Here is a 27,733-nt window from a genome sequence, read left to right on the forward strand (position 1 = left end):
TAATGATCCTAGGGACTGGGCCCAAATGCAGGACCTCAGGGAACTAACTAAAGGGATCAAACAGTCCACTCTTAGGACACAAAATGCCGAGAATCCGAGATTCAACAACAACAAAAAAAGGAAACTTCCTCTGCATTCCTGCAGCAGCTCAGAGATCAGATGAGAAAATACTTCAGATTAAATCTAGAGCACCCAGTAGAGCAAGGCCTTTTGAAGGTTAATTTTGTAACTAAGTTGGCCTTGCAGGCCAGGGAGTACAGCTGCAGGCATGGAGGCAGCAGGAGCCACAGAGCCAGAGTAGACAGCAGAGAGAAAGGTGGACAACATAAGAGAGCTAGTGTGAGTACATCCCTAATAAGAGAACTAATGTCGATATTACACAAAGGGAGTCACTGGGGACCCCAGGCTCTGTGTAATGCAATACTAAGGAATTATGGGTGTATAGGGATTTATACTCTTGTTAAACAAGTATATGGAAGTTGTGTAATTTTTCAAAGGATAAACAAAAAGGTGATTAGAAAACAGACCATGAGAGGAAGACCTCCTGGACTAAGACCATTTCAAAGTATTCAAGTAAATTTCACAGAAATGCCCAAAATAGGAAGACTAAAGTATTTACTGGTAATTATAGATCACCTTTCCGGCTGGGTGGAAACCTTTCCCCTTCCAACAGCCATGGTGAATTACGGTCAATATACTTGACCACTGTGAATGTGGTCAAAATAATATTAAAAGAGATTGTACCTAGATTTGGCCTGGTAGAAAGCATTGATTCAGGCAATGGGAGCCACCTTACCTCAAGGATGTTAAGGGGAATTATGGAAGGTTTACAATTAGGATGGGATTATCACACTCCTTGGCATCCCCCTTCCTTTGGAAAAGTAGAAAAAAAATGAATCATACTCCCAAAAAGCATATCACCAAACTAATCTTAGAAACTAAAATGCCTTGGACCAAATGTCTCCCAGTAGCACTCCTTAAGATTAGGACAGTCCCAAGAAAACACTTGGGATTGTCCCCCTGTGAGTTACTATATGGACTCCCATATTTGGGCATGGCTACAGATCTTCCTACTATGGAAACCAAGGACCAATTCTTAAGAAATTATATACTGGCCATATCCTCCACCCTGTCATCCATTAGGTTAAAAGGACTTCTAACTCAAACTCTGCCTCTCGAGTTTGCGGTTCGCCACTTCCAGCCTGGCAACTTGGTTGTGATTAAGAGTTGAAAAAAGACAAGTTCAACCCAAGCTGGGAAGGTCCCTATCAAGTGCTCCTGACCACTGAGACAGCCATGCAAACAGCTGAAAGGAGGTGGACTCACTCCACTGGAGTCAAGGGACTGGTAAAAGACACCATGGAAGGAAGGGGGACAAAAAGTGAAAAGTGCACCCGTCACCTGAGGAACACTTCAAGTTAACTCTGAGAAAAACCTAAAAAGAAAACATGAGCTGGCCCCAGTTCTGAAAGTTAATATGGCTGAGATGGGCTACTATATGAAGAGCAGAGGGTCAAAATGGAAACTGGTAGGGGACTCCTCCCTGTCCAATCAGGTTGGTAATTAATGTAATCAAGACAGCGGCACCCCAAACTATAAGATTTAATGCCTGCCAAGTTTTACCTTGTGGGATTTTAGAAAATCAAAGACAGCTCTCACAGGCAGATAAATATTTTTGCTCTGAATCAGATACACATTACATTAGGGAAGCACCCTGCCCCAGCTGGAATAATGAATGGTGGACTACCCAATTTCAGGGTTGGACAGAAAACATGGGGTTGGTAACTCCAAGCTGGAGACCCTTCAAGAATAAACTACATCTGTCCAAGGGCTCCCTTCCAAATAACTGCCAGAATTTAGAATGCAATCCTATACTCATCACCATTGATAATCCAGCCTTTCTAAACCAAGAAGCAAAAGTAGAGTCTCAAGTATATGGGTGAGGGGCAGACATCACAGGGAAAGACCACCTAGGGTGATTTGTCTTCAAACTAATCAAGAACTCAACCTCCCATTTGCTTGGGACTACTCCAACCCCAGACCCTAATAAACACTAAGGTAAAGGATTTAAGGCAAACCTTAGAAATTGAGACAGGATATGGGGATGTGAATGCCTGGGTCAAATTGGTCAAATTTTTGGTACAAGCCCTCAACAAGAGTAACCACTACACATGTGCTGAGAGACGACCTCAGGCGCAGGTGGTTCCATTTTCCCTAGGACGAAATACCAATCCTAAAGGAATGCATTGCATGTTGGCTGTATACCAGGACGAGAATGCATGGGGGAAATGAGACTTGTAAGAGTCTGTCATTGCTCTTTCCTGCATTGCGGAGGTCAGATCCCAGAGCAATCCCCTCGTTCTCTATAGGGAATATGAACCATTCCTCTTGCCTCTGCAGGCAGCGGGCAGCATTCAATAAGCCCATGGGAGAACTCTCGACTTGCACCCACTTCCTAAACATCACTGGTGACTCAGGCAATGGCAATTACTCAGCTCTCCATATGCCCTGGGCTGATGTCTGGTGGTATTGTGGGAAAAGGAACCTCCATATCCTGTTACCATCCAATTGGACTGGGACTTGTGCTTCAGTCTAATTGCCCATTCCCTTCACCCTGGCATTCCATTAGATACTTGAAAATACATATGACCACCCAAACTGGAAAGATTTAACAAATTCTTTTAATCCCAACATATATGGTGACTTGATAGGAGTTCCTAGGGGGTGCCTAATAAATTTAAGGTCAGAAACCAAATAGCTGCTGAGTTTGAGTCAGCACTCTTCTGGTGGTCAACTATTAATAAGAATGTGGATTGGATTAACTACATCTATTATAATCAGCAGAGATTCATCAGTTATACTTGGGGCATCCTCAAAGGGGTGGCTAGCCATTTAGTTGCCACCAGCTGAATGGCCTGGGAAAACACGCTTGTACTAGATATGATACTAGCAGAAAAAAGGGGTGTATGTGTTATGCTTGGTGGAAAATGTTGTACTTTCATTCCCAACAATACTGCCCCAGATGGGACCATCACAAAAGCTCTACAAGGACGGACAATTCTACCCAACAATCTGGCAGAAAATGCTGGAATTGATAACCTATTTATGGGTTGGCTAGAAGGTTCATTTGGAAAATGGAAAGGCATGGTAACTTCAATCCTTACATCTCTCATAATTGTGGCAGGAGTTCTAACAGCAGTGGGATGTTGTATTATCTCATGTGTGAGGGGACTAGCACAGAGATTAATTGAAACAGCTATTAATAAACAAATGCCCATGACTTACCAGCAAAATAACCTGCTACTATTAAAAACCAACTTAAACTCACTCTCCTATGAGGAAGAAAGTAAACGATGTATAGCACAATTCAAGGACCAAAAGGGTTTAGGTGAAAATGAGGCTGAAGGAAGTAAACAGAAAAGAGGAGGGAAGTTGTGAGAAAATATTTTAAATGGTCCATTTTCAAGGCATGATAAATCTAAGCACTGGCAGCCAGCCTGTGGATGTAACAAACCACACAGCTCATCCTTCTAGAAAGTCGTGGTAAGTGAACAGAATGTAGAGGAGGGGTCAGCCTATGAAAGGGAAGAAAGTTTCATTATTGGGAAATCGTAACTAAAGCAGGGAAGAGGCCCAGGATATAACTTTATAAGGGGGATAATGAAATTTAGGTGACATCTGGGAAGACTGCAACCTGTAGTACTCGACCAATAAGGAACTGGGGGAGGGACTTACATGCTAGGAGTTAAATTACCTGCTGTAGCGGCCCCGGGTGTGCCTGCCTACCAGACACCTGATCTTATAAGACTGCTACTAAAAGTCCCACTTTTACTGTTCTTGGTGCCTCTGAGTCCATTCTTTGTGTTTGGAAGGGTGAGTGTGTTTCTCACATATAGAATCACATCGTCTGCAAACAGGGATATTTTGACTTCCTCTCTTCCTATTTGATGCCATTTATTTCTCTCTCTTGCCTGATTGCTCTGGCCAGGACTTCCAATACTGTGTTGAATAGAAGTGGTGAGAGAGGGCATCCTTGTATTTGCCGGTTTTCAAGGGCAATGCCTCCAGCTTTTGCCCATTCAGTATGATGTTGACTGTAGGTTTGTCATAGATTTCTCTTGTTATTTTGAGTTAGAAATATTTTTAAATTACATTTTACTGTTATTAAACCAGTTGCTGTAGGATCAGTCTTATCTCTCTTACATATTAATCTACAACCTAAACTAACAACCTTAATAGAGCAAAGGAGTATACACTTGTTATTTAGAGAAAATCATGCATCTTGGGGATGTTTACTTTTTAAAGGCCAAAGTTTATTCTGAGTAAAAGAATCAAGGTTAAGTCTAAGGGATTATTGTGCCTAGATAGAGGAATGATTCATGACCAGAAGTTCATTAGGATGAATCAAATTATGACAAAAGTCAGACATTTGAGAAGTAAGAAAAGCAAAGGTAAAAAACATATGAATTTGTAGCCTAAGCTATCAACCTGACAGAAACAATCATGTTATTTTGAGCAAGACATTTTAGCATTTGGTTTACTTCATCTGTAAATTGGGGCAATCTGCTTCACCACGCCTAATCCACAGAGTTTTGTAAACTCTGAAGGTTGTGCTGTTCTATACTACCTTACCAGGAGGAATTGTATTCTGGGAAATCTGAAAGCACTCTCTCTGGTGGCTTATAAAGTGCCTACAAAATAATATGTGCTCAATAAATTTCTGTTAAATTAGAAGAGAGAGAGAGAGAGAACTTTAAATGTATACCTTTCCTAATACAGGGATATCTATATCTCTATCTATCTATCTATCTATCTATCTATCTATCTATCTATCTATCTATCTATCTATCTATCTATCTATCTATCTATCTATCTATCTATCTATCTATCTATCTATATTTTGGAGAGAGAATTATAAGTAGCTAAATTGAGTAGAGTACCTTTCAAGGAAGAGGGGAATGGATCTTCTATGTAATAGCTACCCACACTGTTGCAGCTTCTATGTTAATAGCTTTCAATATATTGTTTCATTAGAGCCTCTATTTCTGAAAGGAAGTTGTCAACATTTTACTGATGAGGCAACTGAGGCTCAGAGAAATGAAAAGAACTTTTTCAAAACTAATAAGCAGTAGAACCAGGATTGAAAACTGAATTTACTGTTTCCAAATTCTATTTTTCTATACCATTTTAGTTATTGATAGAGGTAGGAGTCCCAGGAAAGGGTGAATATTTTCCATAGCTTCCTTTTAAAGTGTCTATACCTACTTACTTTTCCAAAAAGCAGGTAAACCTCATAATAGCTCTTTAGAGATAATGGACGTTTTCATGATTTCCCACTAGAACGGTGAATCACACTGTTTGGTCAAAAATCAAAGGATAAATTAGGTTCCTTGCTGCAGCACATTTCCTTGATGCATATGTAATATCAATCAAAATCTTTCTTGATGACTCAGTGGGAAAGAACAGCAGGAACATCTTCAACACTCAGCAGGAAGTTTGGTCTGTAGCCTGTTCCAAGCAGTTTTTTTTTTCTTTTGAGAAAAAAGAAGTTTGCAGGAGGGCACAAGATTAGTCCTGCTAAGTTGATACTAACCAAACTCTAGCTAGGCTGAGATCAAACTTCCCCAACTTATTTGGATGTGTTGCATTCCCAGATTACCAATACAAATTCAGTTAAATCCATTCCAAAACATACAAAATACATGTTCAATATTTATATGCTGCATAAGCGTCATTTTCATTGTGAAGAAATTTCTTCCCATAAAAGAGGACAGCAAAAGGAAAAAGACGACGTTAAAACTCCTTTCCCCCTCTAATGGCATGCAGAAATTAGCTCCGATGTTAAATGTGTCAAAGTGCTCAGTGACCCAGGTGAAGCATAGCTCAATTCCTTCCTCTTGGGGTCTCTGACCTCAGTGGATTACTGTGAGAAGATTTGCAAGACTATCTGTTGGTGAATCCTGCATCTATTCCAGCCCTGATATTCCTTCACTGTCAGCCCTTGGGAGTTCTCCTACAATAATAATTTAAAACAACTATCAGGTTCTGTATGTTTATATAGATGCTACTCATTCTTCAAGATTCGATTTAATGTTACACTCTTTAGGAACATACATTCTATGAGAAGAACTTTCTCATCTATTTTCAAATTGCCCAGGGCCTATTTATCATAGGACCTGAACCACACTAGGTATTTTGTATGTATTTGTTAAATACATAAATGTGAAGCAATTCCTGGTTTCTCAGGGTGACAACTCCTCTGTGGCCCTCACTTTATCTTATATCTACCTCTGCTACAGCACTGAGAGTATTGAACAACTTATATTTACTTAGGTATTTGAACTCCCATTAGACTGCAAAATCGTATTTATCTTTTACCACCAGTGCCTAGAACAAAATATGACTTTAAATATATTCTTGTGCATTGCATTATTTTGTGATAATTAAAGCAAGTACTTCTATTTCTGAAAGTCTTTGCTTTTACTAGAATCCATTCTGATTTTATTCTTCTCCAAACTTATCTTCCTTTTACTCAGTAGTAGCTTATAACAAATATGTATTGAATTCCTACCATGCTAAAGATGACAGCAAACACTCACATGGAGCTTATGTGCCAAATGATGTTCCTATCATCCATCTATCTATCTATCTATCTATCTATCTATCTATCTATCTATCTATCTATCTATCTATCTATCATCATCTATCATCTATCTATGTTAATTTGATGTATTGATTTGACTAGGCCTGGGCTAAGGGGTTCCTAGATAGCAGATAAAACATTATTTCTGGGTGTGTCTCTGATGGTGTCTCCAAAACGGATTAGCATTTGAATCAGCAGACTGAGTAAAGAAGATCACCCTCACCGATGTGAGTGGGTGTCATCCAGTTTTTTGAGGGCCTGAGTAAAACACAAAGGGACTACGGGTAATAGCAAATTCTTTCTCTTGAGGTGAAACATCCATCTTCTGTTGATCTCAGAAATCTCTGCACTCTGGTCCTCCCATCTTTGGACTCAGACAGAGATGTACCCCATCAGCTGCTTTGGTTCTCAAGCATTTGGACTAAGGCTAAATTACACCACAAGGTTCCCTGGTTCTCCAGCTTGTAAATAGCATGTAGTGGGATTTTTTAACTGCAGAATTGCATGAGCCAATTTTTATAAATATCTATCTATGTATCTATGTATCTATGTATCTATGTATCTATGTATGTATGTATGTATCTATCTATCTATCTATCTATCTATCTATCTATCTATCTCCTGTTTCTGTTTATCTAGAGAACCCTAATACACATCAAGTATAATCTATGTGTGTGTGTGTGTGTGTGTGTGCGCGTGCGTGCGTGTGTGTATTTAACATCTCAGTATCTATGGGTAACTATTATTACTATTCCCATCTTCTAAATGTAAAAAATGAGGAACACAGAGATTAAGGAACTCACCTGAAATCACACACAGTAAATTGGCAGAAAAAGATTATGAACTAGATAATCTATTTCCAAAGCGTATGTTCTTAGTCATTACTCCATATTGCCTCTCTTTGAACTAGGAATGTATGTATATCTTTTGTTAATCTTTATAATAATTTTAGGCTGGGCATGGTGGCTCACACTTGTAATTTCAGTACTTTGAGGGGCGAAGGTGGGTGGATCACCTGAGGTCAGGAGTTTGAGACCAACCTGGCTAACATGGTGAAACCCCATCTCCACTAAAAATACAAAAATTAGCCAGGCATTGTGGCACACGCCTGTAGTTCCAGCTACTTGGGAGGCTGAGGTAGGAGAATTGTTTGAACCTGGGAGTCGGAGGTTGCAGGTGAGCCTAGATTGTTCCATCACACTCTTGCCTAGGTAACAGAGTTGAGACTCTATCTCAAAAAAAAAAAAAAAAAATGGAAATAAAAAAATTATACTATTATTATTACTATCCCCATTTAACCAATAAGGAATAAAAATTCAAAAGGCATTAGGTAACCCACCCTCAAATCTCACATCTAGTAATTGTCTAGGGTTAGAATTTTGTGTTAACATGTTTTAATTTCATGTCTAATATTCTATGTTATATCATAGATTTTAGGTATCTTCTATTTCATACCTTTTCATCTGTTTCTTCCAACTAGATTTTAAATGTCTTACAGAAAATTATATATATATATAGGTACATCTTTCTCGACATTAATAATAATTACTGGCATATAAAATTAACCATAAGTGTTGCCCTATTAATTAATATTAAATGGGGCTTGCAGAAGTAATTATGCGCCTATGCATGTCAAAAAGCTGGAATATGAGGAAGGTACAAAGATGAAGATATGGACTATGCCAATAGGATTTTAAGTAAGATGTACCTAAAGATTTTTTTTGAAAATTTATGACTTTGGATTACTATTCACACACCATAAAATTGAGAAGTAATTTGGTCTTGTGGGTAAAACACAAGAAAGTCAAGAATTGTGGGCTCTGCTTTAAATATAATTACTATGTGATTTTCTTCACATAACTTTAGTCTATGAAATGGGGATAATTTAAATGTTGTCAAAAAGAAGGAGCAAATTTTCCACTGAGTGGCCCATATAAAAAAGCATTAGACAAATATCCATTACTCATAAGAAGCTTAAGCCATCTAGCTCTTTGCTACTCAAAGTGTGTCCAGAAACCAGCAGCATTAGCATTATTTTGGAGCTTGTTAAAAATGCAGAATCCCAAGCCTTATCCCCCCACCTATGGGATAAGAATCTATAATTTGAAGAAAATCCACAGGTGATACACATACACATTACTGATATGCAAGATTATTTATACCTCAGTTTCAATATATACGCCTTGACTTTTCTAACCTTCCAAACTCTACAACCCGCCATCAATTTGTTTCATCTTTCTTTTGTCCCTAAGCATAGGTTTGGTCTTATCAACCATTTTGTTATTGTTGTAAGAATGCCCCACAAGATTTCCTTGAGGCCAGTAGTGAGAGGTGACAGTCTGCTGGCAGCCCTCGCAGCCCTTGCTCGCTCTGGGTGCCTCCTTGGCCTTGGCGCCCATTCTGGCTGCACTTGAGGAGCCCTTCAGACCGCCGCTGAACTGTAGGAGCCCTTCTCTGAGCTGGCCAAGGCTGTAGCCGGTGCCCTTGGCTTGCAGGGAGGTGCAGAGGGAGAGGCATGGGCAGGAACTGGGGCTGCAGGCAGTGCTTGCTGGCCAGCTAGATTTCCGAGTGGGTGTGGGTTTTGGCGGCCCCACACTCCCAGCAACCGGCCGGCCCTGCTGGCCTGGGCAGTGAGGGGCTTAGCACCCAGGCCAGCAGCTGTGGAGGGTACACCAAGTCCCCCAGCAGTGCTGGCCCACCGGCGCTGCGCTCAATTTCTCTCTGGGCCTTAGCTGCCCTCCCTGTGGGGCAGGGCTCAGGACTTGCAGCCCACCATGCCTGAGTCTCTCCCACCACCCCCACCTCCTGCACAGTGTGAGCCTCCCTGACAAGTGCCACCCCCTGTTAGGTAACATGGGCACAGTAAGATGGCGCCGGTTCCAGGTTCTTCACCCCCGATTCCCAGTTCTCCATCCCGTGAGCCCGCCAAGAGAAGGCCAATCAGGGAAGAATACCTCCTGCCTTTTACTCAAACCCCACCCCTAAGCCAATCACCGATGCCCATGTAGCCCCACTGAGTATAAAAGCCCAGCACCTAAGCAGCTTGCCCCTTCTTCCTTCCTTCTCCTCCTCCGTGTGGTGTCGCCTTGGTGCCTCCAATAAAATCTCTTGACCGCGACCAGCGTGTCTTTGGTTTGAGCCCGATCAGGTCCAACTCTTTGAGTCAGTCCGACTCTTTCACTGGTGCCGTGACTCGGATCGGGACTCCCCACTTCCTCTCAGTGGGACCCTGATCCTTTTCGGGCTCAGTCCAGACCCCGGCCGGTCCTCACCCATTTTCCTGTTCGCCGAGCTCTTCGCCCACCACCGGCCTCATCTCAGGAAGTTTTCCCCTCCCAGGCCTACCTCTCAGGCAAATTGCCAGACCCTAGCCGCTCCCATGATGGACACATTTTGCCCGACGCCCCTATGCCAGTGGTAGGCCCCTATCATTCACTTCTGCCTCGGCCTGCAGGGAACGGAGTTTTCTCCCTCTCCTCGCATCTCCAGCCTGGGTCCCTTCCCCTTCTCACTCCGAAAATCCTGGTACCAGGTGGCCCACGGTCCTTGGCCTTTACCAGCCTCTCAGTCCTTTAGTTTTGGTGACGACCAACCCGAAAGTTCTGATTCATGACATGGTAATTGGTTACTAGGGGACGCCCTACCCAGCCCTTTGCCATACACTTCCTCAAACCTTTCCTCTCTTAATGGGAGGCTCTGCATCCCTGCCGGCCGACTCTCCTTTACAATGTCTGACTGCTGATCTCAAACCAAAATGCCTACATACTCCTTAGACAACCAAAATAAATGGCCCACTTATGGGTCTCTGGATATTGTGAGTGAACAGGAAAATGGGGAGAGATCCCCTATGTCCACGGCCTCCCATGTAAACCTCAACATCTTATTGCTGCCCTCAAACTGCCAACCTCTCCCTCCGATCCTCTTTGACCCCGCTGACGAACCTCCACCATATCACCACCCTCAGCCCCACCCTCTGGCTGCCACCCGGCCAGCAGCGGCCCCACCCCTTACCACTTCCCCCAACCTCTCTCTTCCTTCCCCTTCCTCCGCAACCTCTCCAGCTCCCTCCCCTCCACCGCTCAGCCCTCCCACCACTCGTTCCAGATCACACCTTCCCATCCTCGCCCCTCTTAGAGAAGTTGCAAGGGCAGAAGGCATTGTTCATGTCCATGTTCCCTTCTCTATGGCTAACTTATCCCAAATTAAGAAATGCTTAGGCTCTTACACTTGTAACTCCGCCTCTTATATCAAAAAATTTCAATATCTCCTCCAAGCCTGTAGCCTCACTTTCCATATCTATATAATTCTCTCTAACCCCCTCCTTCCCGAGGAGCACAGGCGAGTCTGGGAGCAAGCCCACACTTATGCAGATAAAGTCCACCAAACAACCCCAGCCTTACCCTTAGGCACACAGGCAGTGCCAGAACAGGAGCCTCACTGGGATTATAATACAGACAATGGAATCGCCTCTGGAGACCATTTTGCCACCTGCCTTGTAGCCGGATTATGTAAGGCGGCCCAAAAGGCTGTTAATTTTAAAAAACTACAAAACAAACATGAAAACCCGTCCACCTTTCTGAACCGCCTTACAAAGGCTCTTCAATAATATACCAACATAGACCCCGAGGCCCTCGATGGCAGACAACTTCTCATGTCCCACTTTTTGCATAAAGTTTTCCCGACATTACAGCTAAACTAAAAAGCTGGACAGGGGCCCTTTCACCCCACAGACCGAGATCCTGGCAACAGCATTCAAAGTTTACCACAATCAGGACGAGAAGGCCAGGAGACAAAAGTGCCAAAATGCTGGCACAAGTGCTCCAAGCCTCTCCCCAGTCCACCCCAGGCTGCAAATCAACATCTGTCAATCCACAACGGCAGCCCCCTGGGCCCTGTTTTAAATGTGGTAAAGAAGGACATTAGGTTCAAGAATGTCCAAATCCCAGGCCCCCAGTCGGCCCTGCCCAAACTGCCACCAGCCTGGTCACTGGGCTGTGGACTGTCCCGGTCCCCGAAGGGGGGGCCAAGCCAGCCCTCAGCCCAATTCCAGACCTTCTAGGAATAGACATTGAGGACTGACGGGGCCTTAGGACTCCTCCCCCAACACATGTCATCACTTCACAGGAGCCCAGGGTCTCTCTAACAGTGGATGGACATCCCGTTACCTTTCTCCTTAATACCGGAGCCACATTCTCGGTTTTGTGGGAGTTTTGGGGTCCCACCTCCTTCTTTGGACCTCCTATAGTTGGGGTTGGAGGCCAAACCATATGCCCCAAGGCCACTCCTCCTTTGTCCTGCTCCTTCTCAGGCCACATTTTTCCCACCGGTTTCATACCTCAATGTCCCCTTCCCCTACTGGGAAGAGACATTCTCTCTAAATTTAAAGCTTCTATCACTTTCCACCCAACTGCCATCCGTAACTCCACATTCCTTATGGCCCTATTAGCAAGCTACACAGACCTCACCTCTGCTCCTACTCCGCCTCCACTCCTACCACATGTCAATCCTTCCATCTGGGATATCACTACCCCTTCTCTAGCACACTGTACCCCCGTACAAATATTTCCCAAAAACCCACATCACTTTCACTTTCCCTGTCAGCCACAATACCCCCTTCCCGCCTCCAGCCTAAAAAGACTACAGCCAATAATCTCAGACCTTTTGAGGAAGAAGTTCCTTAGGCCAACCCATTCCCCATTTAACACTCCCATTCTAGCTGTCAAAAAACCCAATGGCAAGTTCCGTCTTGTCCAAGACCTTAGACTCATTAATGAGGCCATCAGGCCCATCCATCCTCTAATTCCCAACCCCTATACTCTCTTAACCTCCATCCCACCCATTTCTCTGTAGTAGGTCTCAAAGATGCCTTTTGTACCATTACCCTCTCCCCTCAATCACAAAACCTCTTTGCTTTCACTTGGACTGACCCAGATACTCAACAATCCTGTCAGTTAACATGGACAGTACTCCCTCAAGGATTTCGAGACAGTCCCCATATCTTTGGCCAAACCCTCGCCTCCAACCTAAAACTATTCTGCCTTCCTCAGTCCACCCTTTTATAATACGTAGATGATCTTCTGTGCAGCCCGTCCTTAGCCATCTCCCAAACCGACACTGTTTCCTTCCTCAACTTCCTCGCAGACAAAGGGTACCGGGTGTCTCCTCTTAAAGTTCAACTCTTATCTACACAGGTCACCTACCTAGGAGTCCTTTTTCCCATGACTCAAAGGTGATCACTTTGGATGGTAAATGCTTTATCCGGAGCCTCCCCACCCCCAAAACCAAACAAGAAGTTCTTTCATTCCTAGGACTAGCAGGTTCCCCAACTACTCTTTATTAGCCAAACCACTCTATGATCTGTCCCGAGGAGCCCCATCCGAACCCCTGGACGCCACCATCCGACAACCCTTCTGAGCACTCCAACAAGCCTTACTAAAGGCCCCAGCCCTACACTTGCCCAATCTCCAAAGGCCTTTCACTACGTATAAAAGCCATATACTTTCCCTTCTAGTCTCATTCCTACACGACCCCACACTTTCCTTTCAACCATGTGCTCCCCTCAATCCTGCCACCCTCCTCCCAATCAATCCTCACCCCCCCAACACAATTGTATTGAAATCCTGGAATCCCTTCTACCTTGTCCAATACAGAAGGGCCCTTAGACAACCCTGACCATACATGGTTCTCAGATGGGAGCCCTTTTTCCTTACAAGAACAGCGCCTTGCAGGATACGCCATAGTCTCCCTCACTCAAATCATAGAAGCAAAACCTCTGCCGTCCAATACTACTAATCAACAAGCAGAACTCGTTGCAGCCACCCGAGCTTTTGAGTTGGCAGCAGACACCTCACTCACACTTTATACAGACTCCAAATATGTTTTCCATATCATCCTCTCTCATTCGGCTATCTGGAAGGAAAGAGGACTACTTACCACAAGAGGAACCTCCATCACTAATGCAACTGTCATCACCCGCCTCCTTCAGGCTTCCTTACTTTCCACTAAAATCGGGATTGCCCATTGCAAGTCCCACCAAATTAACTCCTCTCCAATAACACAAGGTAACAACAAAGCAGACCCAGAGGCCAAACAAGCAGCACTCTCAACTCTACCTCCCACCATAATGCTCGTCACTGATGAGCCATCAGACCCCCCACAGCCCACACAATTAACACCTACACAACCACTTGACCCATCAAACACGCCCTCTTTACATACCTTCACACCATTTTCCATACTAGCCCTCAGGCCCTAAAGGCATTCCTCAGTTCTTTCTTCACTTTAAGCTCCTCCGACTTACAATTTCTAAAACAGCTCATGTCCACCTGCACCATCTGCCAACGAACCAACCCACAAACCCTCTTAAGACCAGGACCCTTCCCAACTCACCAGGCTAGGGGACACACTCCAGGGAGCGATTAGCAACTCGACTTTACTCACATGCCCTCTGTAAAAAAGTTTAAATACCTTCTAGTCATAGTCAACACCTTTTCTGGGTAGGTTGAGGCCTCCCCAGCAACTAACAAGAGAGCAGGTACAGTTGCTTCAATCGTCCTGTCTGAAATCATCCCATGGTTAGGAATTCCCTCCTCTCTCCAAACTGACAATAGCCCCGAGTTCACATCCCAAATCTCACAAAACATTGCAACTGCTCTCAACATTCCTTAGCACTTCCACATCCCCTACCATCCCCAATCCTCTAGCAAAGTTGAGCGAATAAACCGCACCCTTAAAGAAACTCTAACCAAACTTATCCTAGAACTACACCAAGATTGGATAAAACTATTACCCACTGCCCTGTTTAAACTTCAGGTCCTCTCAAAAAACCTACCCTGTTGTCTCCCTTTAAAATCATGTACGGCAACATTCTTTTCCCCTTAAACCTGGGGAGTGGGTGTTCTACTCCTTACCAAACTCTACACAATCTATACCCCTAACCCCAAAGTGGAAAGGCCCCCTCCAAATTATACTCTGCACTCCCACAGCCACCAAATACACCTGCACACCAATACCTGACAATCCCCTCAAACTCCACATCTCAAAAACGCCTTCACTTCCTCCCATCTCGGAAGACTAACTATCCACCCACATGCATCTTCCACGTTCTCTTCTCTGGCTTCCCATATTCTGCATCAGCTCACTGTCATCCACCAATAAACCCTCCTCCCAGCCATACTATCTCTTCACCGTCAAAGAATCATATAACCTAAACAGACGGACACGCACCAACTGTATCAGCCACACTCGGTGCTCCATCAATGCTTCCACAGTTAATCTTCCCCTCCCAAACTTTCCATGATAGAAAATGGGTGAGACCCCCTCTGCCACATGTTTCATTTTGCCGTCTGCTTTCCACACCAACAAACCAACACAGCCTGCAAAACCGAATGGCCACAAAATTATAGTTGTCCGTGGTCAAGCTGTGTCATGCAGTAGATTTCCCAAAAAACTAGCACACACACACCCTTTTATATTACACCACCAAACAAAATGTTGTTCACATCACCAACCCCACAGACCCCATCTGGGGCCAATCTGTTACAGGAGGCATATACCTCAGTAACGCTTGGTCACACCCCACACAAACCATAACCATCTCTTGATCCCTCAAGGCTGACTCACAACAAGGCTTCTCCCAAATTATTAAACACATTGCCCAAGGAGAGACCGAGCTACAATCACAACTAGACTCACAAACAAATCAAACCCCTCTACGTTCCTCTTAGTTATTCTTCTTAAACCAAAGATTACACCTATTAAATGCCTCCAAAGTCCCCACTTCTGATGGTTTCCTATGCGCCAACCTCAACAAGCCCCCTCTTGCCGCCGTTCCCTTAGCTGAGCCCATACCCACCAATAAATCATCTACCCCCTCAAATAGTTTTACAATTTCTGATGTTCCTCTCCTTACAAACTCCAGTTTCTCCATTTGCTACAACACCAGCAGCTACCACGAGGCTTTTAACACCACCTTTTGCAAACTCTTCCTTACCCGGCCCCTGTATACCGACTACATTATTCAACTCACCTTACTCTCCTTCGCCGAAAGCTTACAAGCCTAACAATTCAATCACCCAAGATCTAACTCTCTCCAAACTAGCCGCAATCTTCCTTCCCATCATGCTCGGAATCTCCCTAACAACTTCTCTTCTAGGAACAGGACTCGGCACCACCTCTCTAGGATATAGTGTTTCCCAACTCTCAGATTTCCAGATGCAAATGCAAGATGCCATCGAGGAAACAGCACAATCCTTAGCTGCCCTGCAACGCCAAATCACATCTCTAGCTGGTGTAACCCTACAAAATCGGCGCACTATTGATTTACTCGCAGCCGAAAAAGGAGGTACTTGTATCTTCTTACAAGAAAATTGCTGTTACTACATTAATGAGTCTCAAGTAGTTAAAACCAACATAAAAAACCTCAACCAAATCAAATGAAAACTAATGGATGTAAGGTCCCAGCCCTCCTTATAGGAAGCCCTAAAGACCCCCTCATAGCCTGGCTTCTCCCCTTTTAGGCCCAGTAATGGGCATCCTTGCCTTTTGTGCACTCCTGCCTTGCCTCATCAAATTCATGAAAAAGCAAATTAGTTCTATATCTAACCAAACATTTAACCAGCTTCTCCTCAGAAATTATCAACTTCTGGCGACCTGCGAAGACACAGTGGAATCCAGGGACAGTCTCACACCCTGTTAACTGTCAGCACACCAAACAGCTGGTACCAGTCCTCCAGACGCTGTCCAGCCCGCATTGTACACCCCATTGCTCACCAAAAGTAGGTCTACCAGGTGCTAAACATAGCTGTCCTTTTCTTAGACATAACTAATGTTTTCCCTCTTTATTTTCTTCTTAAAGCAGATTGCCCTACAAAATGACTACAACTCCACTACCTACAGCCTACCGCTTTTGCCAGTTCTTAAACTGCCTTCGCACAGATAGCTGGCTCATCACCAACCTCTCCTTACCTCTCAACTGGCTTACGTCACCTATACCTAGAAGGAACATTCATGGACTTCACACCTCAAGAGACGTTCATCTATAGCACCTTATTACTTGGCCTTATACTCTTACTGTGCCCCGTATATAACCTCAACGGCCTTCCTGTACCCCTTCCTCACGATGCCCCCACTCAACAGGAAGCAGCCAGACAGATCACGGCACCCCCTTCCCTGACATTAAAAAAAAAAAAAAGGGAGGAATGTTAGGTAACATGGCCACAGTAAGATGGCGCCAGTTCTGGGTTCTTCACCCCTGGTTCCCGGTTCTCCACCCCACAAGCCCGCCAAGAGAAGGTCAATCAGGGAACACCTCCTGCCTTTTAATCAAACCCCACCCCTAAGCCAATCACTGATGCCCACGTAGCCCCACTGAGTATAAAAACCCAGCACCTAAGCAGCTCGCCCCTTCTTCCTTCCTTCTCCTCCTCCGTGTGGTATCGCCTTGGTGCCTCCAATAAAATCTCTTGACTGCGACCAGCGTGTCTTTGGTTTGAGCCTGATCAGGTCCAACTCTTTCACCCCCTGCTCCACGGTGCCTGGTCCCATCAACTGCCCAAGGGCTGAAGAGTGTGGGCGCATGGCTCCGGACTGGCAGGCAGCTCCACCTGCAGCCCAGGTGCCAGATACACTGGGTGAAGCCAGCTGGGCTCCTGAGTCTAGTAGGGACTTGGAGAACCTTTATGTCTAGCTAAGGGATTGTGAATACATCAATCAGCATGTTGTATCTAGCTCAAGGTTTGTAAACACACCAATCAGCACCCTGTGTCTAACTCAGGGCTTGTGGATGCACCAATCAGCACTCTGTATCTAGCTAATCTGGTGGGGACTTGGAGAATCTTTACGTCTAGCTAAGGGATTGTGAATACACCAATCAGCACTCTGTGTCTAGCTCAGGATTTGTAAATGCACCAATCAGCACTCTGTATCTAGCTAATCTAGTGGGGAGGTGGAGAACTTTTGTGTCTAGCTCAGAGATTGTAAACACACCAATCAGCACCCTGTCAAAACAGACCAATCAGCTCTCTGTAAAACAGACCAATCAGCTCTCCGTAAAATGGACCAATCAGCAGGATGTGGGTGGGGCCAGATAAGAGAATAAAAGTAGGCTGCCTGAGCCAGCAGTGGCAACCTGCTGGGGTCCCCCCTTCCACACTTTCGTTTTTGCAATAAATCTTGCTGCTGCACACACTACCTTCAAGAGTTGTAACGCTCACAGCGAAGGCCTGCAGCTTCACTCCTGAAGCCAGAGAGATCACGAACCCACCAGAAGGAGGAAACTCTGAACACATCCAAACATCAGAAGGAACAAACTCTGGACACGCCACCTTTAAGAACTGTAACACTCACTGCGAGGGTCCACGGCTTCATTCTTAAAGTCAGTGAGACCAAGAACCCACCAATTCTGGACACACTAGTATGTAGTGTTCTTGTTTCATATTTTCCCTATTGAGATTCACATGTCTAGTAAGTTTTTAAAAATTAATTTGGGGTTAAAACTATTAATTTACTATGCAGTATTGGGCATTACAGTTTATTTGTTTTGAACTCAATTTGGAAATTCAATGGAGAAAGTGAACTAGAATTTTTGAGGTCCCTTTTGGTTTCTGATTATGTGGTTATCATATTTTCTATTACAAAGCCAAGCCACAAGATCAGACATACATGAATATGATAGCCCCATGAAAATCAGAACCTTTCTGGAATATCCAGGCAGGGCACAGGATGTCACAACTTATAGAGGTAGTAGAAAATTAACATATGTGCCAGGCCACTCTGAAACTTGACAGTGACTTACTTCTACTAATAGGAATCCCCAACTGGTAAAGCAGTAATATAAGTAGGGGTACAGATTATCATGAAGTATGTTATTAAAATTATGCCCTTGCCATTGCATCTATTTTTTATTCTATTTTATTCTACCAAAACAAGCCAATTTACTGTTTATATAAAAACATGGATTTGAAGAATCTTTAGAAGCACTGAAATTTTCACGATCCCACTACATTTATAAAAAGCTTGACTACACGTCTACCATAAGCCACACATAGGCTCTGTATGATAGAAAATGTCAATATAAAACACAACCCATATTAAAAATTACTTCTTATTTACCCCATCACAAACATAATTTGTGTTCTTCCATAGCAAATAATTGTGTCAAACTACATCTTCTAAAATCAATCTCATTATTGCTGCTTCTCAAAATCTACCCTTACCACAAAATAATAACAGAACAAAACCCAAAATACACCGTGCATTTCTCTTTTATTTCTTAGATAATAACTTCATGATATATCTAGAGGTCTAAGCCAGAAGGATCAGAGTTTACAGTGGTGAGAACTGGGTAAGGCCTGGCATCTACCAGAGAAGAAAGCCATGGGTGGGAAACTATGCACAAGCCTTCATGAGCTGGAGTTGCTTGGGCTGCACAATCTAAACCTTCGTCTCTGCTTAGCTAAATCTTAATCCTTTTGATAACAGCAATGCAAGTTGGCATCTCTACCTGACTCCAAAACATGTTATGTTTCTACTGTGCTAAACTATACTTTCTATAAATAAAACTGCCTTGGAATAATCTTTAAACAGGTCTATCTTCATCACTAGTCTTACGTCGGGTTCTCTAGGAAATAGACTTTGAGGCTCTTAAGATTTTTATTCTAGAGGATTATTGGAAAGTACTCTTAAAAATAATTATTTGTGAATGGGTGGAGTAGAGCAGTACCGAACAGAGGAACTTAAACAGGTATGCAATCACAATAGAGGGATCAGTAGATCCCACAGGAGCTGGGGAACTGGCTTAGCCCTTCAGATTAAACATGAATCAAAGCCGGAAACCTGAATCAAAGCAAGCATCCCGATATGGGATGTGTGTATATCCCACATTGACTGGTAATTAGATGCAGGTTGCCCCCAGGAAAGAGTCATAAGTTTGAGCAAGGCATCTCACCTCAACAGAAATTGCTAGACTGCCACCATCAGCCAGCAACAAACTGGGAAAAGTGAGAAATGCGTGTCTTAGTCTTAAAGGGGGGTGTGGGTGGTGGACCACAGTGTCCACTACAGTCTACTTGTTTTCCTGCTTTGGCACACTTTCTCTATATAGAAAATTTGTCCATCTGGAAATAGTTTCTCCAAAGTTGTTGGTATCATTCCTTGGGTTCTACCTTAGAAGTTCTTTATTTTTCTTTCTTTTCCAATTCTTATTCCTGAATAACCAGTAAAGTCGCTTCTTACTGCTTAAGATTCAAGGCATATTCTTATCTTGGACTACTGGTCTTTTCAAACACTGTGAATGGCTGGGTATAACACTAGAAGCTCTTATTTAGGGACACTGATTGCTATGTTTTAGGGACACTTTTGAATGAGGGATTGTTTTTATATGCTGTCAAGCAGGCCCTCTGTGGCTTTCACAGTTTGCCTTTAATTGGTGATTAGAAATGTCTAGTCTTTCATTATCTTTTCCAATTCATCAATAGCACCCAGCAAGAGCTATTCAATTGCATAGACCTTATATTTGTTATTCCTTCAAACCTCCTAAATACCTGACATAGTATACTAGCCAGTGCATTATCTTCCATGGTATCCCATCCCAGATCACCAAAAAGTTTTAGCAGTGACAGGGGTTATAAGAACTCCATTTATTATTTCACCACCAACTGAAGAGTGACCAACTCTAAACTCTATTTTAAAATATGATTTCTAGGACTATTTCAAGAACCAATTATCCTAAATTTTCTTTCCAAGAATACAAATTATTAAGCGTGTGTGTGTGTGTATGTGTGTGTGTACACATGCATAGGAGTTATTGCAGAGTGTTTGGGAAAATAATACCTGAATGGGAGATGGAGAAGCAGGTTTGGGCAGAGAGAGAAAAACTGTACTGTAGTTGCAGCAGAAGTCTCAGCTTATCCCATAGAAAACTCTTGAGCTGGAAGAGTCCTCCAAAGTTATGTTGAATTAAGGCAAGAAGATCAAACCTTTGCATTTCCCGTATTAACTAATCATTTTATGTGGGCTTCCCCAGAGAAAAAGCAACTTTAGTTGTGACAACTCACTTCAGCTGAAAGCAATTCCTGTGAAGGACTCAGATACAAGAGTTTAGCAACCAATACCCCTGGCAGCCCACAACTCTAAAGATGAAATGTTAAATGCATCAATAAACACCTGAATTCTTAAGAGGAGATCTGGGCAGCATACCACAGCATCAACTGCAGGAAACAATGTGATAGAAACTAATTTATGTAGTATGATAGAAAAACCTTAGATTTTAGGTATGCAAACATACCTAAACAGTAGAAATTCAGTTTTTTACCCATGAATTGACACTATTAAACTTTATCACCAAAGTGAGGAAGACATTTAAAAATAATTCCAATTCCAGTTCTTCTTCTTTATATTGCTACTATATTTTTCTAATTTTATTTATAAAGTGTATTCATCCATTTTCATGCTGCTGATAAAGACATACCCAAGACTGGGGAATTTACAAAAGAAAGAGGTTTATTGGACTTACAGTTCCACATGGCTGGGGAGGCCTCACAATCATAGTGAAAGGCAAGGGGAGCAAGTCACATCTTACGTGGATGGCAGCAGGCAGAAAGAGACAGCTTGTGCAGAGAAACTCTGGTTTTAAAACCATCAGATCTCATGAGACCCACTCACTGTCATGAGAACAGCACAAGAAAGACCAGTCCCCATGATTCAACCATCTCCCACATGGGAATGGTAGCTACAAGATGAGATTTAGGTGGGGACACAGCCAAACCACATGGTTCTGCCACTGGCCCCTCCCAAATCTCATATCCTCACATTTCAAAACCAATCATGCCTTCCCAAGAGTCCCCTGAAGTCTCAACTTATTTTAGCATTAACTCAAAAGTCCACAGTCCAAAGTTTCATCTGAGACAAGGCAAGTCCCTTCCACCTATGAGCCTGTAAAATCAAATGCAAGTTATTCCTAGATACAATGGGGGTACAGGCATTGGGTAAATACAGCCATTCCAAATGGAAGAAATTGTCCAAAACAAGGGGCGTACAGGTTCCATGCAAGTCTGAAATCCAGTGAGGCAGTCAAATCTTAAAGCTCAAAAATGACCTCCTTTGACTCCATGTCTCACATCCAGGTCACACTGATGCAAGAGGTGGGTTCCCATGGTCTTGGGCAGTGCCACCCCTGTGGCATTGCAGAGTACAGCCTCCTTCCTGGCTGCCTTCATGGGCTGGTGTTAGGTGTCTGGGTTTTTTCCAGATGCATGGTGCAAGCTGTAAGTAGAGCTACCATTCTGGGATCTGGAGGACAATGGCTCTCTTTTGACAGCTCCACTAGGTGGTGCCCCAGGAGGGACTCTGTGTGGGGGCTGTGACCCCACATTTCCCTTTCACATCACCCTTGCAGAGGTTCTTCATAAGGACCCCGCCCCTGCAGCAAACATCTGCCTGGACATCCAGGTGTTTCCATACATCTTCTGAAATCTAGGCAGTGGTTCCCAAACCTCAATTCTTGACGTCTGTGCACTTGTAGGCTCAACACCACACGGATGCTGCCAAAGCTTAAGGTTTGCATCCTCTGAACCCACAGCCTGAACTGTACCTTGGCCCCTTTCAGCCATGGCTAGAGCAGCTGGGATTCAGGGCACCAAGTCCCTAGGCTGCATACAGCACAGGGACCCTGGGCCTGGCCCATGAAAGCACTTTTTTCTCTTAGGCCTCTGGGCCTGTGATGGGAGGGGCTGCCGCAAATGTCTCTGACATGCCCTGGAGACATTTTCCCCATTGTGTTGGCGATTAACATTGGGCTCCTTGTTACTTATGCAGATTCCTCCAGCCAGCTTGAATTTCCCCTCAGAAAATGGGATTTTCTTTTATATTGAATTGTCAAGCTGCAAAATTTCCAAACTTCTATACTCTGTTTCCTTTTTTAAACTGAACACCTTTAATAGCACCCAAGTCCCCTCTTGAATGCTTTGCTGCTTAGAATTTCCTTCAACAGATACCCTAAATCATCTCTCTCAAGTTCAATGTTCCACAAGTCTCTATGGCAGGGGCAAAATGTTGCCAGTCTCTTCACTAAAACATAACAAGAGTCACCTTAGCTCCAGGTCCCAATAAGTTCTTCATCTCCATCTGAGACCACCTCAGCCTGGACTCTGTTGTTCATATCACTATCAGCATTTTTGTCAAAGCCATTCAACAAGTCTCCAGAAGTTCCAAACTTTTCCACATTTTTCTGTCTTCTTTTGAGCCCTCTAAACTGTTCCAGCCTCTGCCTGTTACCCAGTTTCAAATTTGCTTCTACATTTTGAGGTGTCTTTTCAGCAACACCCCACTCTACTAGTACCAATTTGCTGTATTAGTCTGTTTTCATGCTGGTAATATAGACATAACTGACGCCAGGCAATTTACAAAAGAAAGAGATTTATTAGACTTACAATTCCACATGGCTGGGGAGGCCTCACAATCATGGCAGATGGCAAGGAGGAGCAAGTCACATGTTACATGGATGGTGGCAGGGAAAAAGAGAGCTTGTGCAGAGAAACTCTTGCTTTTAAAACCATCAGATCTTGTGAGACCCATTCACTATCAGGAGAATAGCACGGGAAAGACCTGCCCCCATGATTCAATCATCTCCCACCAGGTCCCTCCCCCAACACTTGGGAATTATGGGAGCTACAAGATGAGATTTGGGTGGGGACACAGAGCCAAACCATATCATCAAGTATATAATAAGCATCTTCTATGCACTCTGTTATGTCAGGAAGATTCAGATAATTAAGAGCTGGACTTTGTTGTGAAAGAGTTAATAGTTTCATACATACTTTCGTGTAACAAAGCTCATTATGTATATGCCATAGGTAAAAAACTATGTCCTTATTCTGATTCTTAAAGACTTATGTTAGCTGTTGTAAATATATGCCAATGGAAATATTTTCCTTCAGAAAACATAAATAAAATTTCCCAACCATTTGTTTTCAATAAATAAAAAACAATAAATTTGTGCTTTGGAAAATGTGTGCCTTTTTAAACTTGTAAATATGAAAACAAGCAAGATAAGAAGCAAATGAGCTATTTCTTTCATATCCTAGGTTTATGGCAAAGATTAGAAAGGTGAAGAAGAGAAGAGTTCCTGAGAAATGGAGAATAGTATGCTTATGCCATGCTGGTAGTGATATGCATAAACTCCCTTTGATTATTAAATTTCTAAGATATTAGAATAAGAAGTACAGTAACCATATTTTATGCATTAAGTCTGGTTTGATTAGTAACCAATGTGCTCATTCAATCATTCACTGCAAGACCATAAATTCATTAGGGCAAGGCCATGCTTGTTTTATTCACTGCTGTGTCTCAAACATACTACCTGTCACATCGTGGGCATCCACTACACTTTTAATTATTAAAAGATTTATGGTGTATCAAAATGAAAGAGAACTATAAACCCTGGGTTCTTTTTATTTTATTTTTATTTTTTGAGATGGAGTCTCGCTCTGTCACCCAGGCTGGAGTGCAGTGGCGCCATCTCGGTTCACTGCAAGCTCCGCCTCCGGGGTTCACGCCATTCTCCTGCCTCAGCCTCTCCGAGTAGCTGGGACTACAGGTGCCCACCACCACGCCTGGCTAATTTTTTGTATTTTTAGTAGAGACGAGGTTTCACCATGGTCTCGATCTCCTGACCTCGTCATCCGCCCATCTCGGCCTCCCAAAGTGCTGGGATTACAAGCGTGAGCCACCGCGCCCGGCCTAAACCTTGTGTTCTAACATAAATTCTATTTTATTTACCCTTTCTGTCCTCCCAAAACTGTCTCACATATGGATGCCCAGTATTATATTCTAGTTACAACATTATTGTAACCCCATAGTAACATGAAGTATGATATCTACAACTTAAAGTCTAAGAAAGACTTCTTTAATAGATATGAATTTTCCCAAAATACATTATAATAAACAAATCTGTTAAGGGAAACCCTGATCAGACTGACCAGGCTTTTGTTATGTGGCTAAAGTTGAATTTATTCTTTGGTATTTTGAATGATTCCTGCAGTGAAAAAAGCAAGGAAAATTAATATAAGAGCATAGAATAAGGAGGCCAAAGCTACTGGAGAAGAAATGAATGTGAAGCTCCATAAATATAATAATTACATCGACCCTCATCAAATAGACACCGCAGTCTAGTGAGGGGATTTTGGGCAAGACATTCTGCCCTAAATGGGGCTATATATTCACTACCAAGAAAAAGAGTAACTAGGTTTGTCATGAAACACTAAAGAACTACACTGAAATGGTTTAGGGGAAAACTAAACCAGGAACTCATTTTTCCTTTACAAAATGGGACTATTCCTATAGGATTATCACAGTCCCTGCATCAAATAGTCATAGAACAACAAAAGCCAAAATGTATTCCATAGATAGAGCCAGCTCAAATAAAGTAAAAACATAAGAATCCAAAGATATAATGCCAGAAGGTCTTAAACTCTGGCTCCTCTATTTTCCCTATTTTCTGGTTTGTCATTTATGGCAAGAAGAACCATATCTCTGAGAGCTTCACATTCCTCATCTCTAAAATAGAATAAACCATACCGTAAAAGAAAACAATTATCTCAAAGAGCCAAGGAGACAATAGATGCAAAAGTGCTTTGAAAACCGCAAATCTCCCACCTATATTTATAATTATTGTTATGGTAGAGGACTTCAGATTTTCCCTGGATTGATGAGGTTACAACACTAGTGGCAGAGGCTCAGAATTAAATATAGCCCGGCAAAGGGAAATCCAAGCATTTCAAGCAGAAAGGTATCTATGGACAGGAGAAATAAAAGCATCCATCTTTTTTTCTTTTTAATCTATCATGTCGCCTGGAAAATCTTTCTATGGTGCTCTTTTTTTCTCTGTATTTGTTATACTTATGTTGATTTAAAAAATACATAATAGTAAATATAAAGCTTTGTATAAGGAAGAATCCTATCACATTGTTACACTGCAGTAGATATACTTTAGACCAAAGTAGCTGAAAGCATTAATGCAATAAAGTACAATTATACAGCTAAATTATCCTCTGAATTATTGATGTAATATTGACTCATTTAGTATCTATCATAACAAATGGACAGAATATACACTTACAGGTTAATATGCCCTACCAAGGGAAAAAATGCACAGCAGCCGAACCCATAAATTCAGTAACTTTATCACCCTATGTTTTATTAAAATCCATCAGATTGCTTCAGAGGCACAAGGTCAAAGAAGAACAAAAAAAGGTGTTCCATACTAGTTTAAACAAGTTTAAACAGATATAAAAACAATGGCAATTATGTTGTCTGTCATTTTAATTACCAACATCCATTCTCTGTTAATTCTCCTTAATGCAGAGATGTGGTTAAACAACAGAAATTCTTAATAGCTCATGGAGTCTTTGTCCCTGATTATCTATCTCCACATGAATTGGCATTATTTTGCTGGAAAATTTGCTGCTTTTACTATCTACCTGAGACATGCAAACTAACCAGATGTGCATGTAAATACCAATGATCCCAAAGATAATGCTATATTTACAGTAATTGGAAAATTATTTTTTAAATACAGAAGGTTCTTACGTTCTCATTTTAAACATTATGTAGGCCAGGCACAGTGGCTAACATCTGTAATCCTAGCACTTGGGAGGCTGAGGTGGGAGGATAGCTTGAGACTAGGAGTTCAAGACGAGCCCAGTGAATATACAGTGACCCCGTCTCTACAAAATATTAAAAAATCAGCTGGGCATGGTGGCATGCACCTGTGGTCCCAGCTGTTTGGGAGGCTGAAGTGGGAGGATCACTTGAGCTGGAGAGATTAAGACTACAGCGAGCCATGGTCATGCCACTGCACTCCAGCCTGGGCAGTAGAGTGAAACCTCGTCTCAAAAAACAAAACAGTACCTGTGTTCATGTGCTTTTACATATTTTTTATTTCTCCCTAGTTTGTGAGTACCTTGAGAATAGAGACTATGTCTTTAGCTCTTCGTAGAAGTCTTGGAGGTCCTGAAAATACACTAAATTCAGAGATAAATTAATATGTACAAAAATGACTTAAAACATTAAATTCTCAGTTGCCAAATAAAAACAAAAAAACAATATTACTTTCAGAATAAAAGCAGCCTAATATCAAGTTAAATGCAATTTTTACAACATATTTAATTATGATAAAATACTGCCTCAAAGAGTAGCAGTGAGTATCTTCAAATAAGGTCTTTTTGACCAAATATCATTCTTTGGATAAGTTGTCATGTAATGAGGTTCTGACTCTTGGTAGCTTTCCACTAAAATGTTGAACTTTACCCAGTTTCCAGATAATTACTTTGAGTAAATAAGAGCTTTCTAAGTTCTTAAATGTATGAGCGAGTGTTTGGCGTTTCTGACATTTCAAGTGAATGCCTCAAACTTTCACAGAATTTTTAGGACTTGCTCTTTACCAATTCCATTTTATTTTATATTTTGGGGGGTAAGGGGCAGGATTTGGCCATACATTACTGAATGAATCTATAAAAGGAAAGAGACAGGAAAAACTTCAGGTTTAGTGTTTCTGCATTACACTGAATGGCACCTTAAAATAACAGAGTCGAGATGCAATAAACCGAAAACAAGTGTGGTTTTATTAAGGAAGATAACATAATTGTTTAAGTCATTTCATTTTACCCAATAAGTCTCTGCTAACGTAAAAAGGGTCTTCAATAAGGTCTGCTGGGGTGCATTGAGAATTCTGCACTGCTTCCAGTATGCAGTATACAGTATGATAGAAGGAATCCCTGTCATCCTTCATAGACTGGAGATGTTCGAGGGCTCCACGTGCAAGCCATTGCTTCCCGGAAAAGCAGATATTACAAATGAGAATTATCACTTTTTTTCTAGCTAATTATCAGAGAAATGGGGAGCACCAAATTTGATGAGTTACGTATTGCACTTTGAGGACTCTAAGTACTTAGGGACTGGTTAGTACAGTGATTGATTATTACATAAAGAGACATTTCAGTCAATTCTAAAGAGTTTATCATATGCTGGGGGCAGGAAAATTTATCAGATGAAGGAAGATAAAAATAATTTAAGAAGGAAAAAATAGTTCAGCAA

Source organism: Hylobates moloch, unplaced genomic scaffold (assembly GCF_009828535.3).
Source record: "Hylobates moloch isolate HMO894 unplaced genomic scaffold, HMol_V3 SCAFFOLD_11, whole genome shotgun sequence".
Classification (NCBI taxonomy): Eukaryota; Metazoa; Chordata; class Mammalia; order Primates; family Hylobatidae; genus Hylobates; species Hylobates moloch.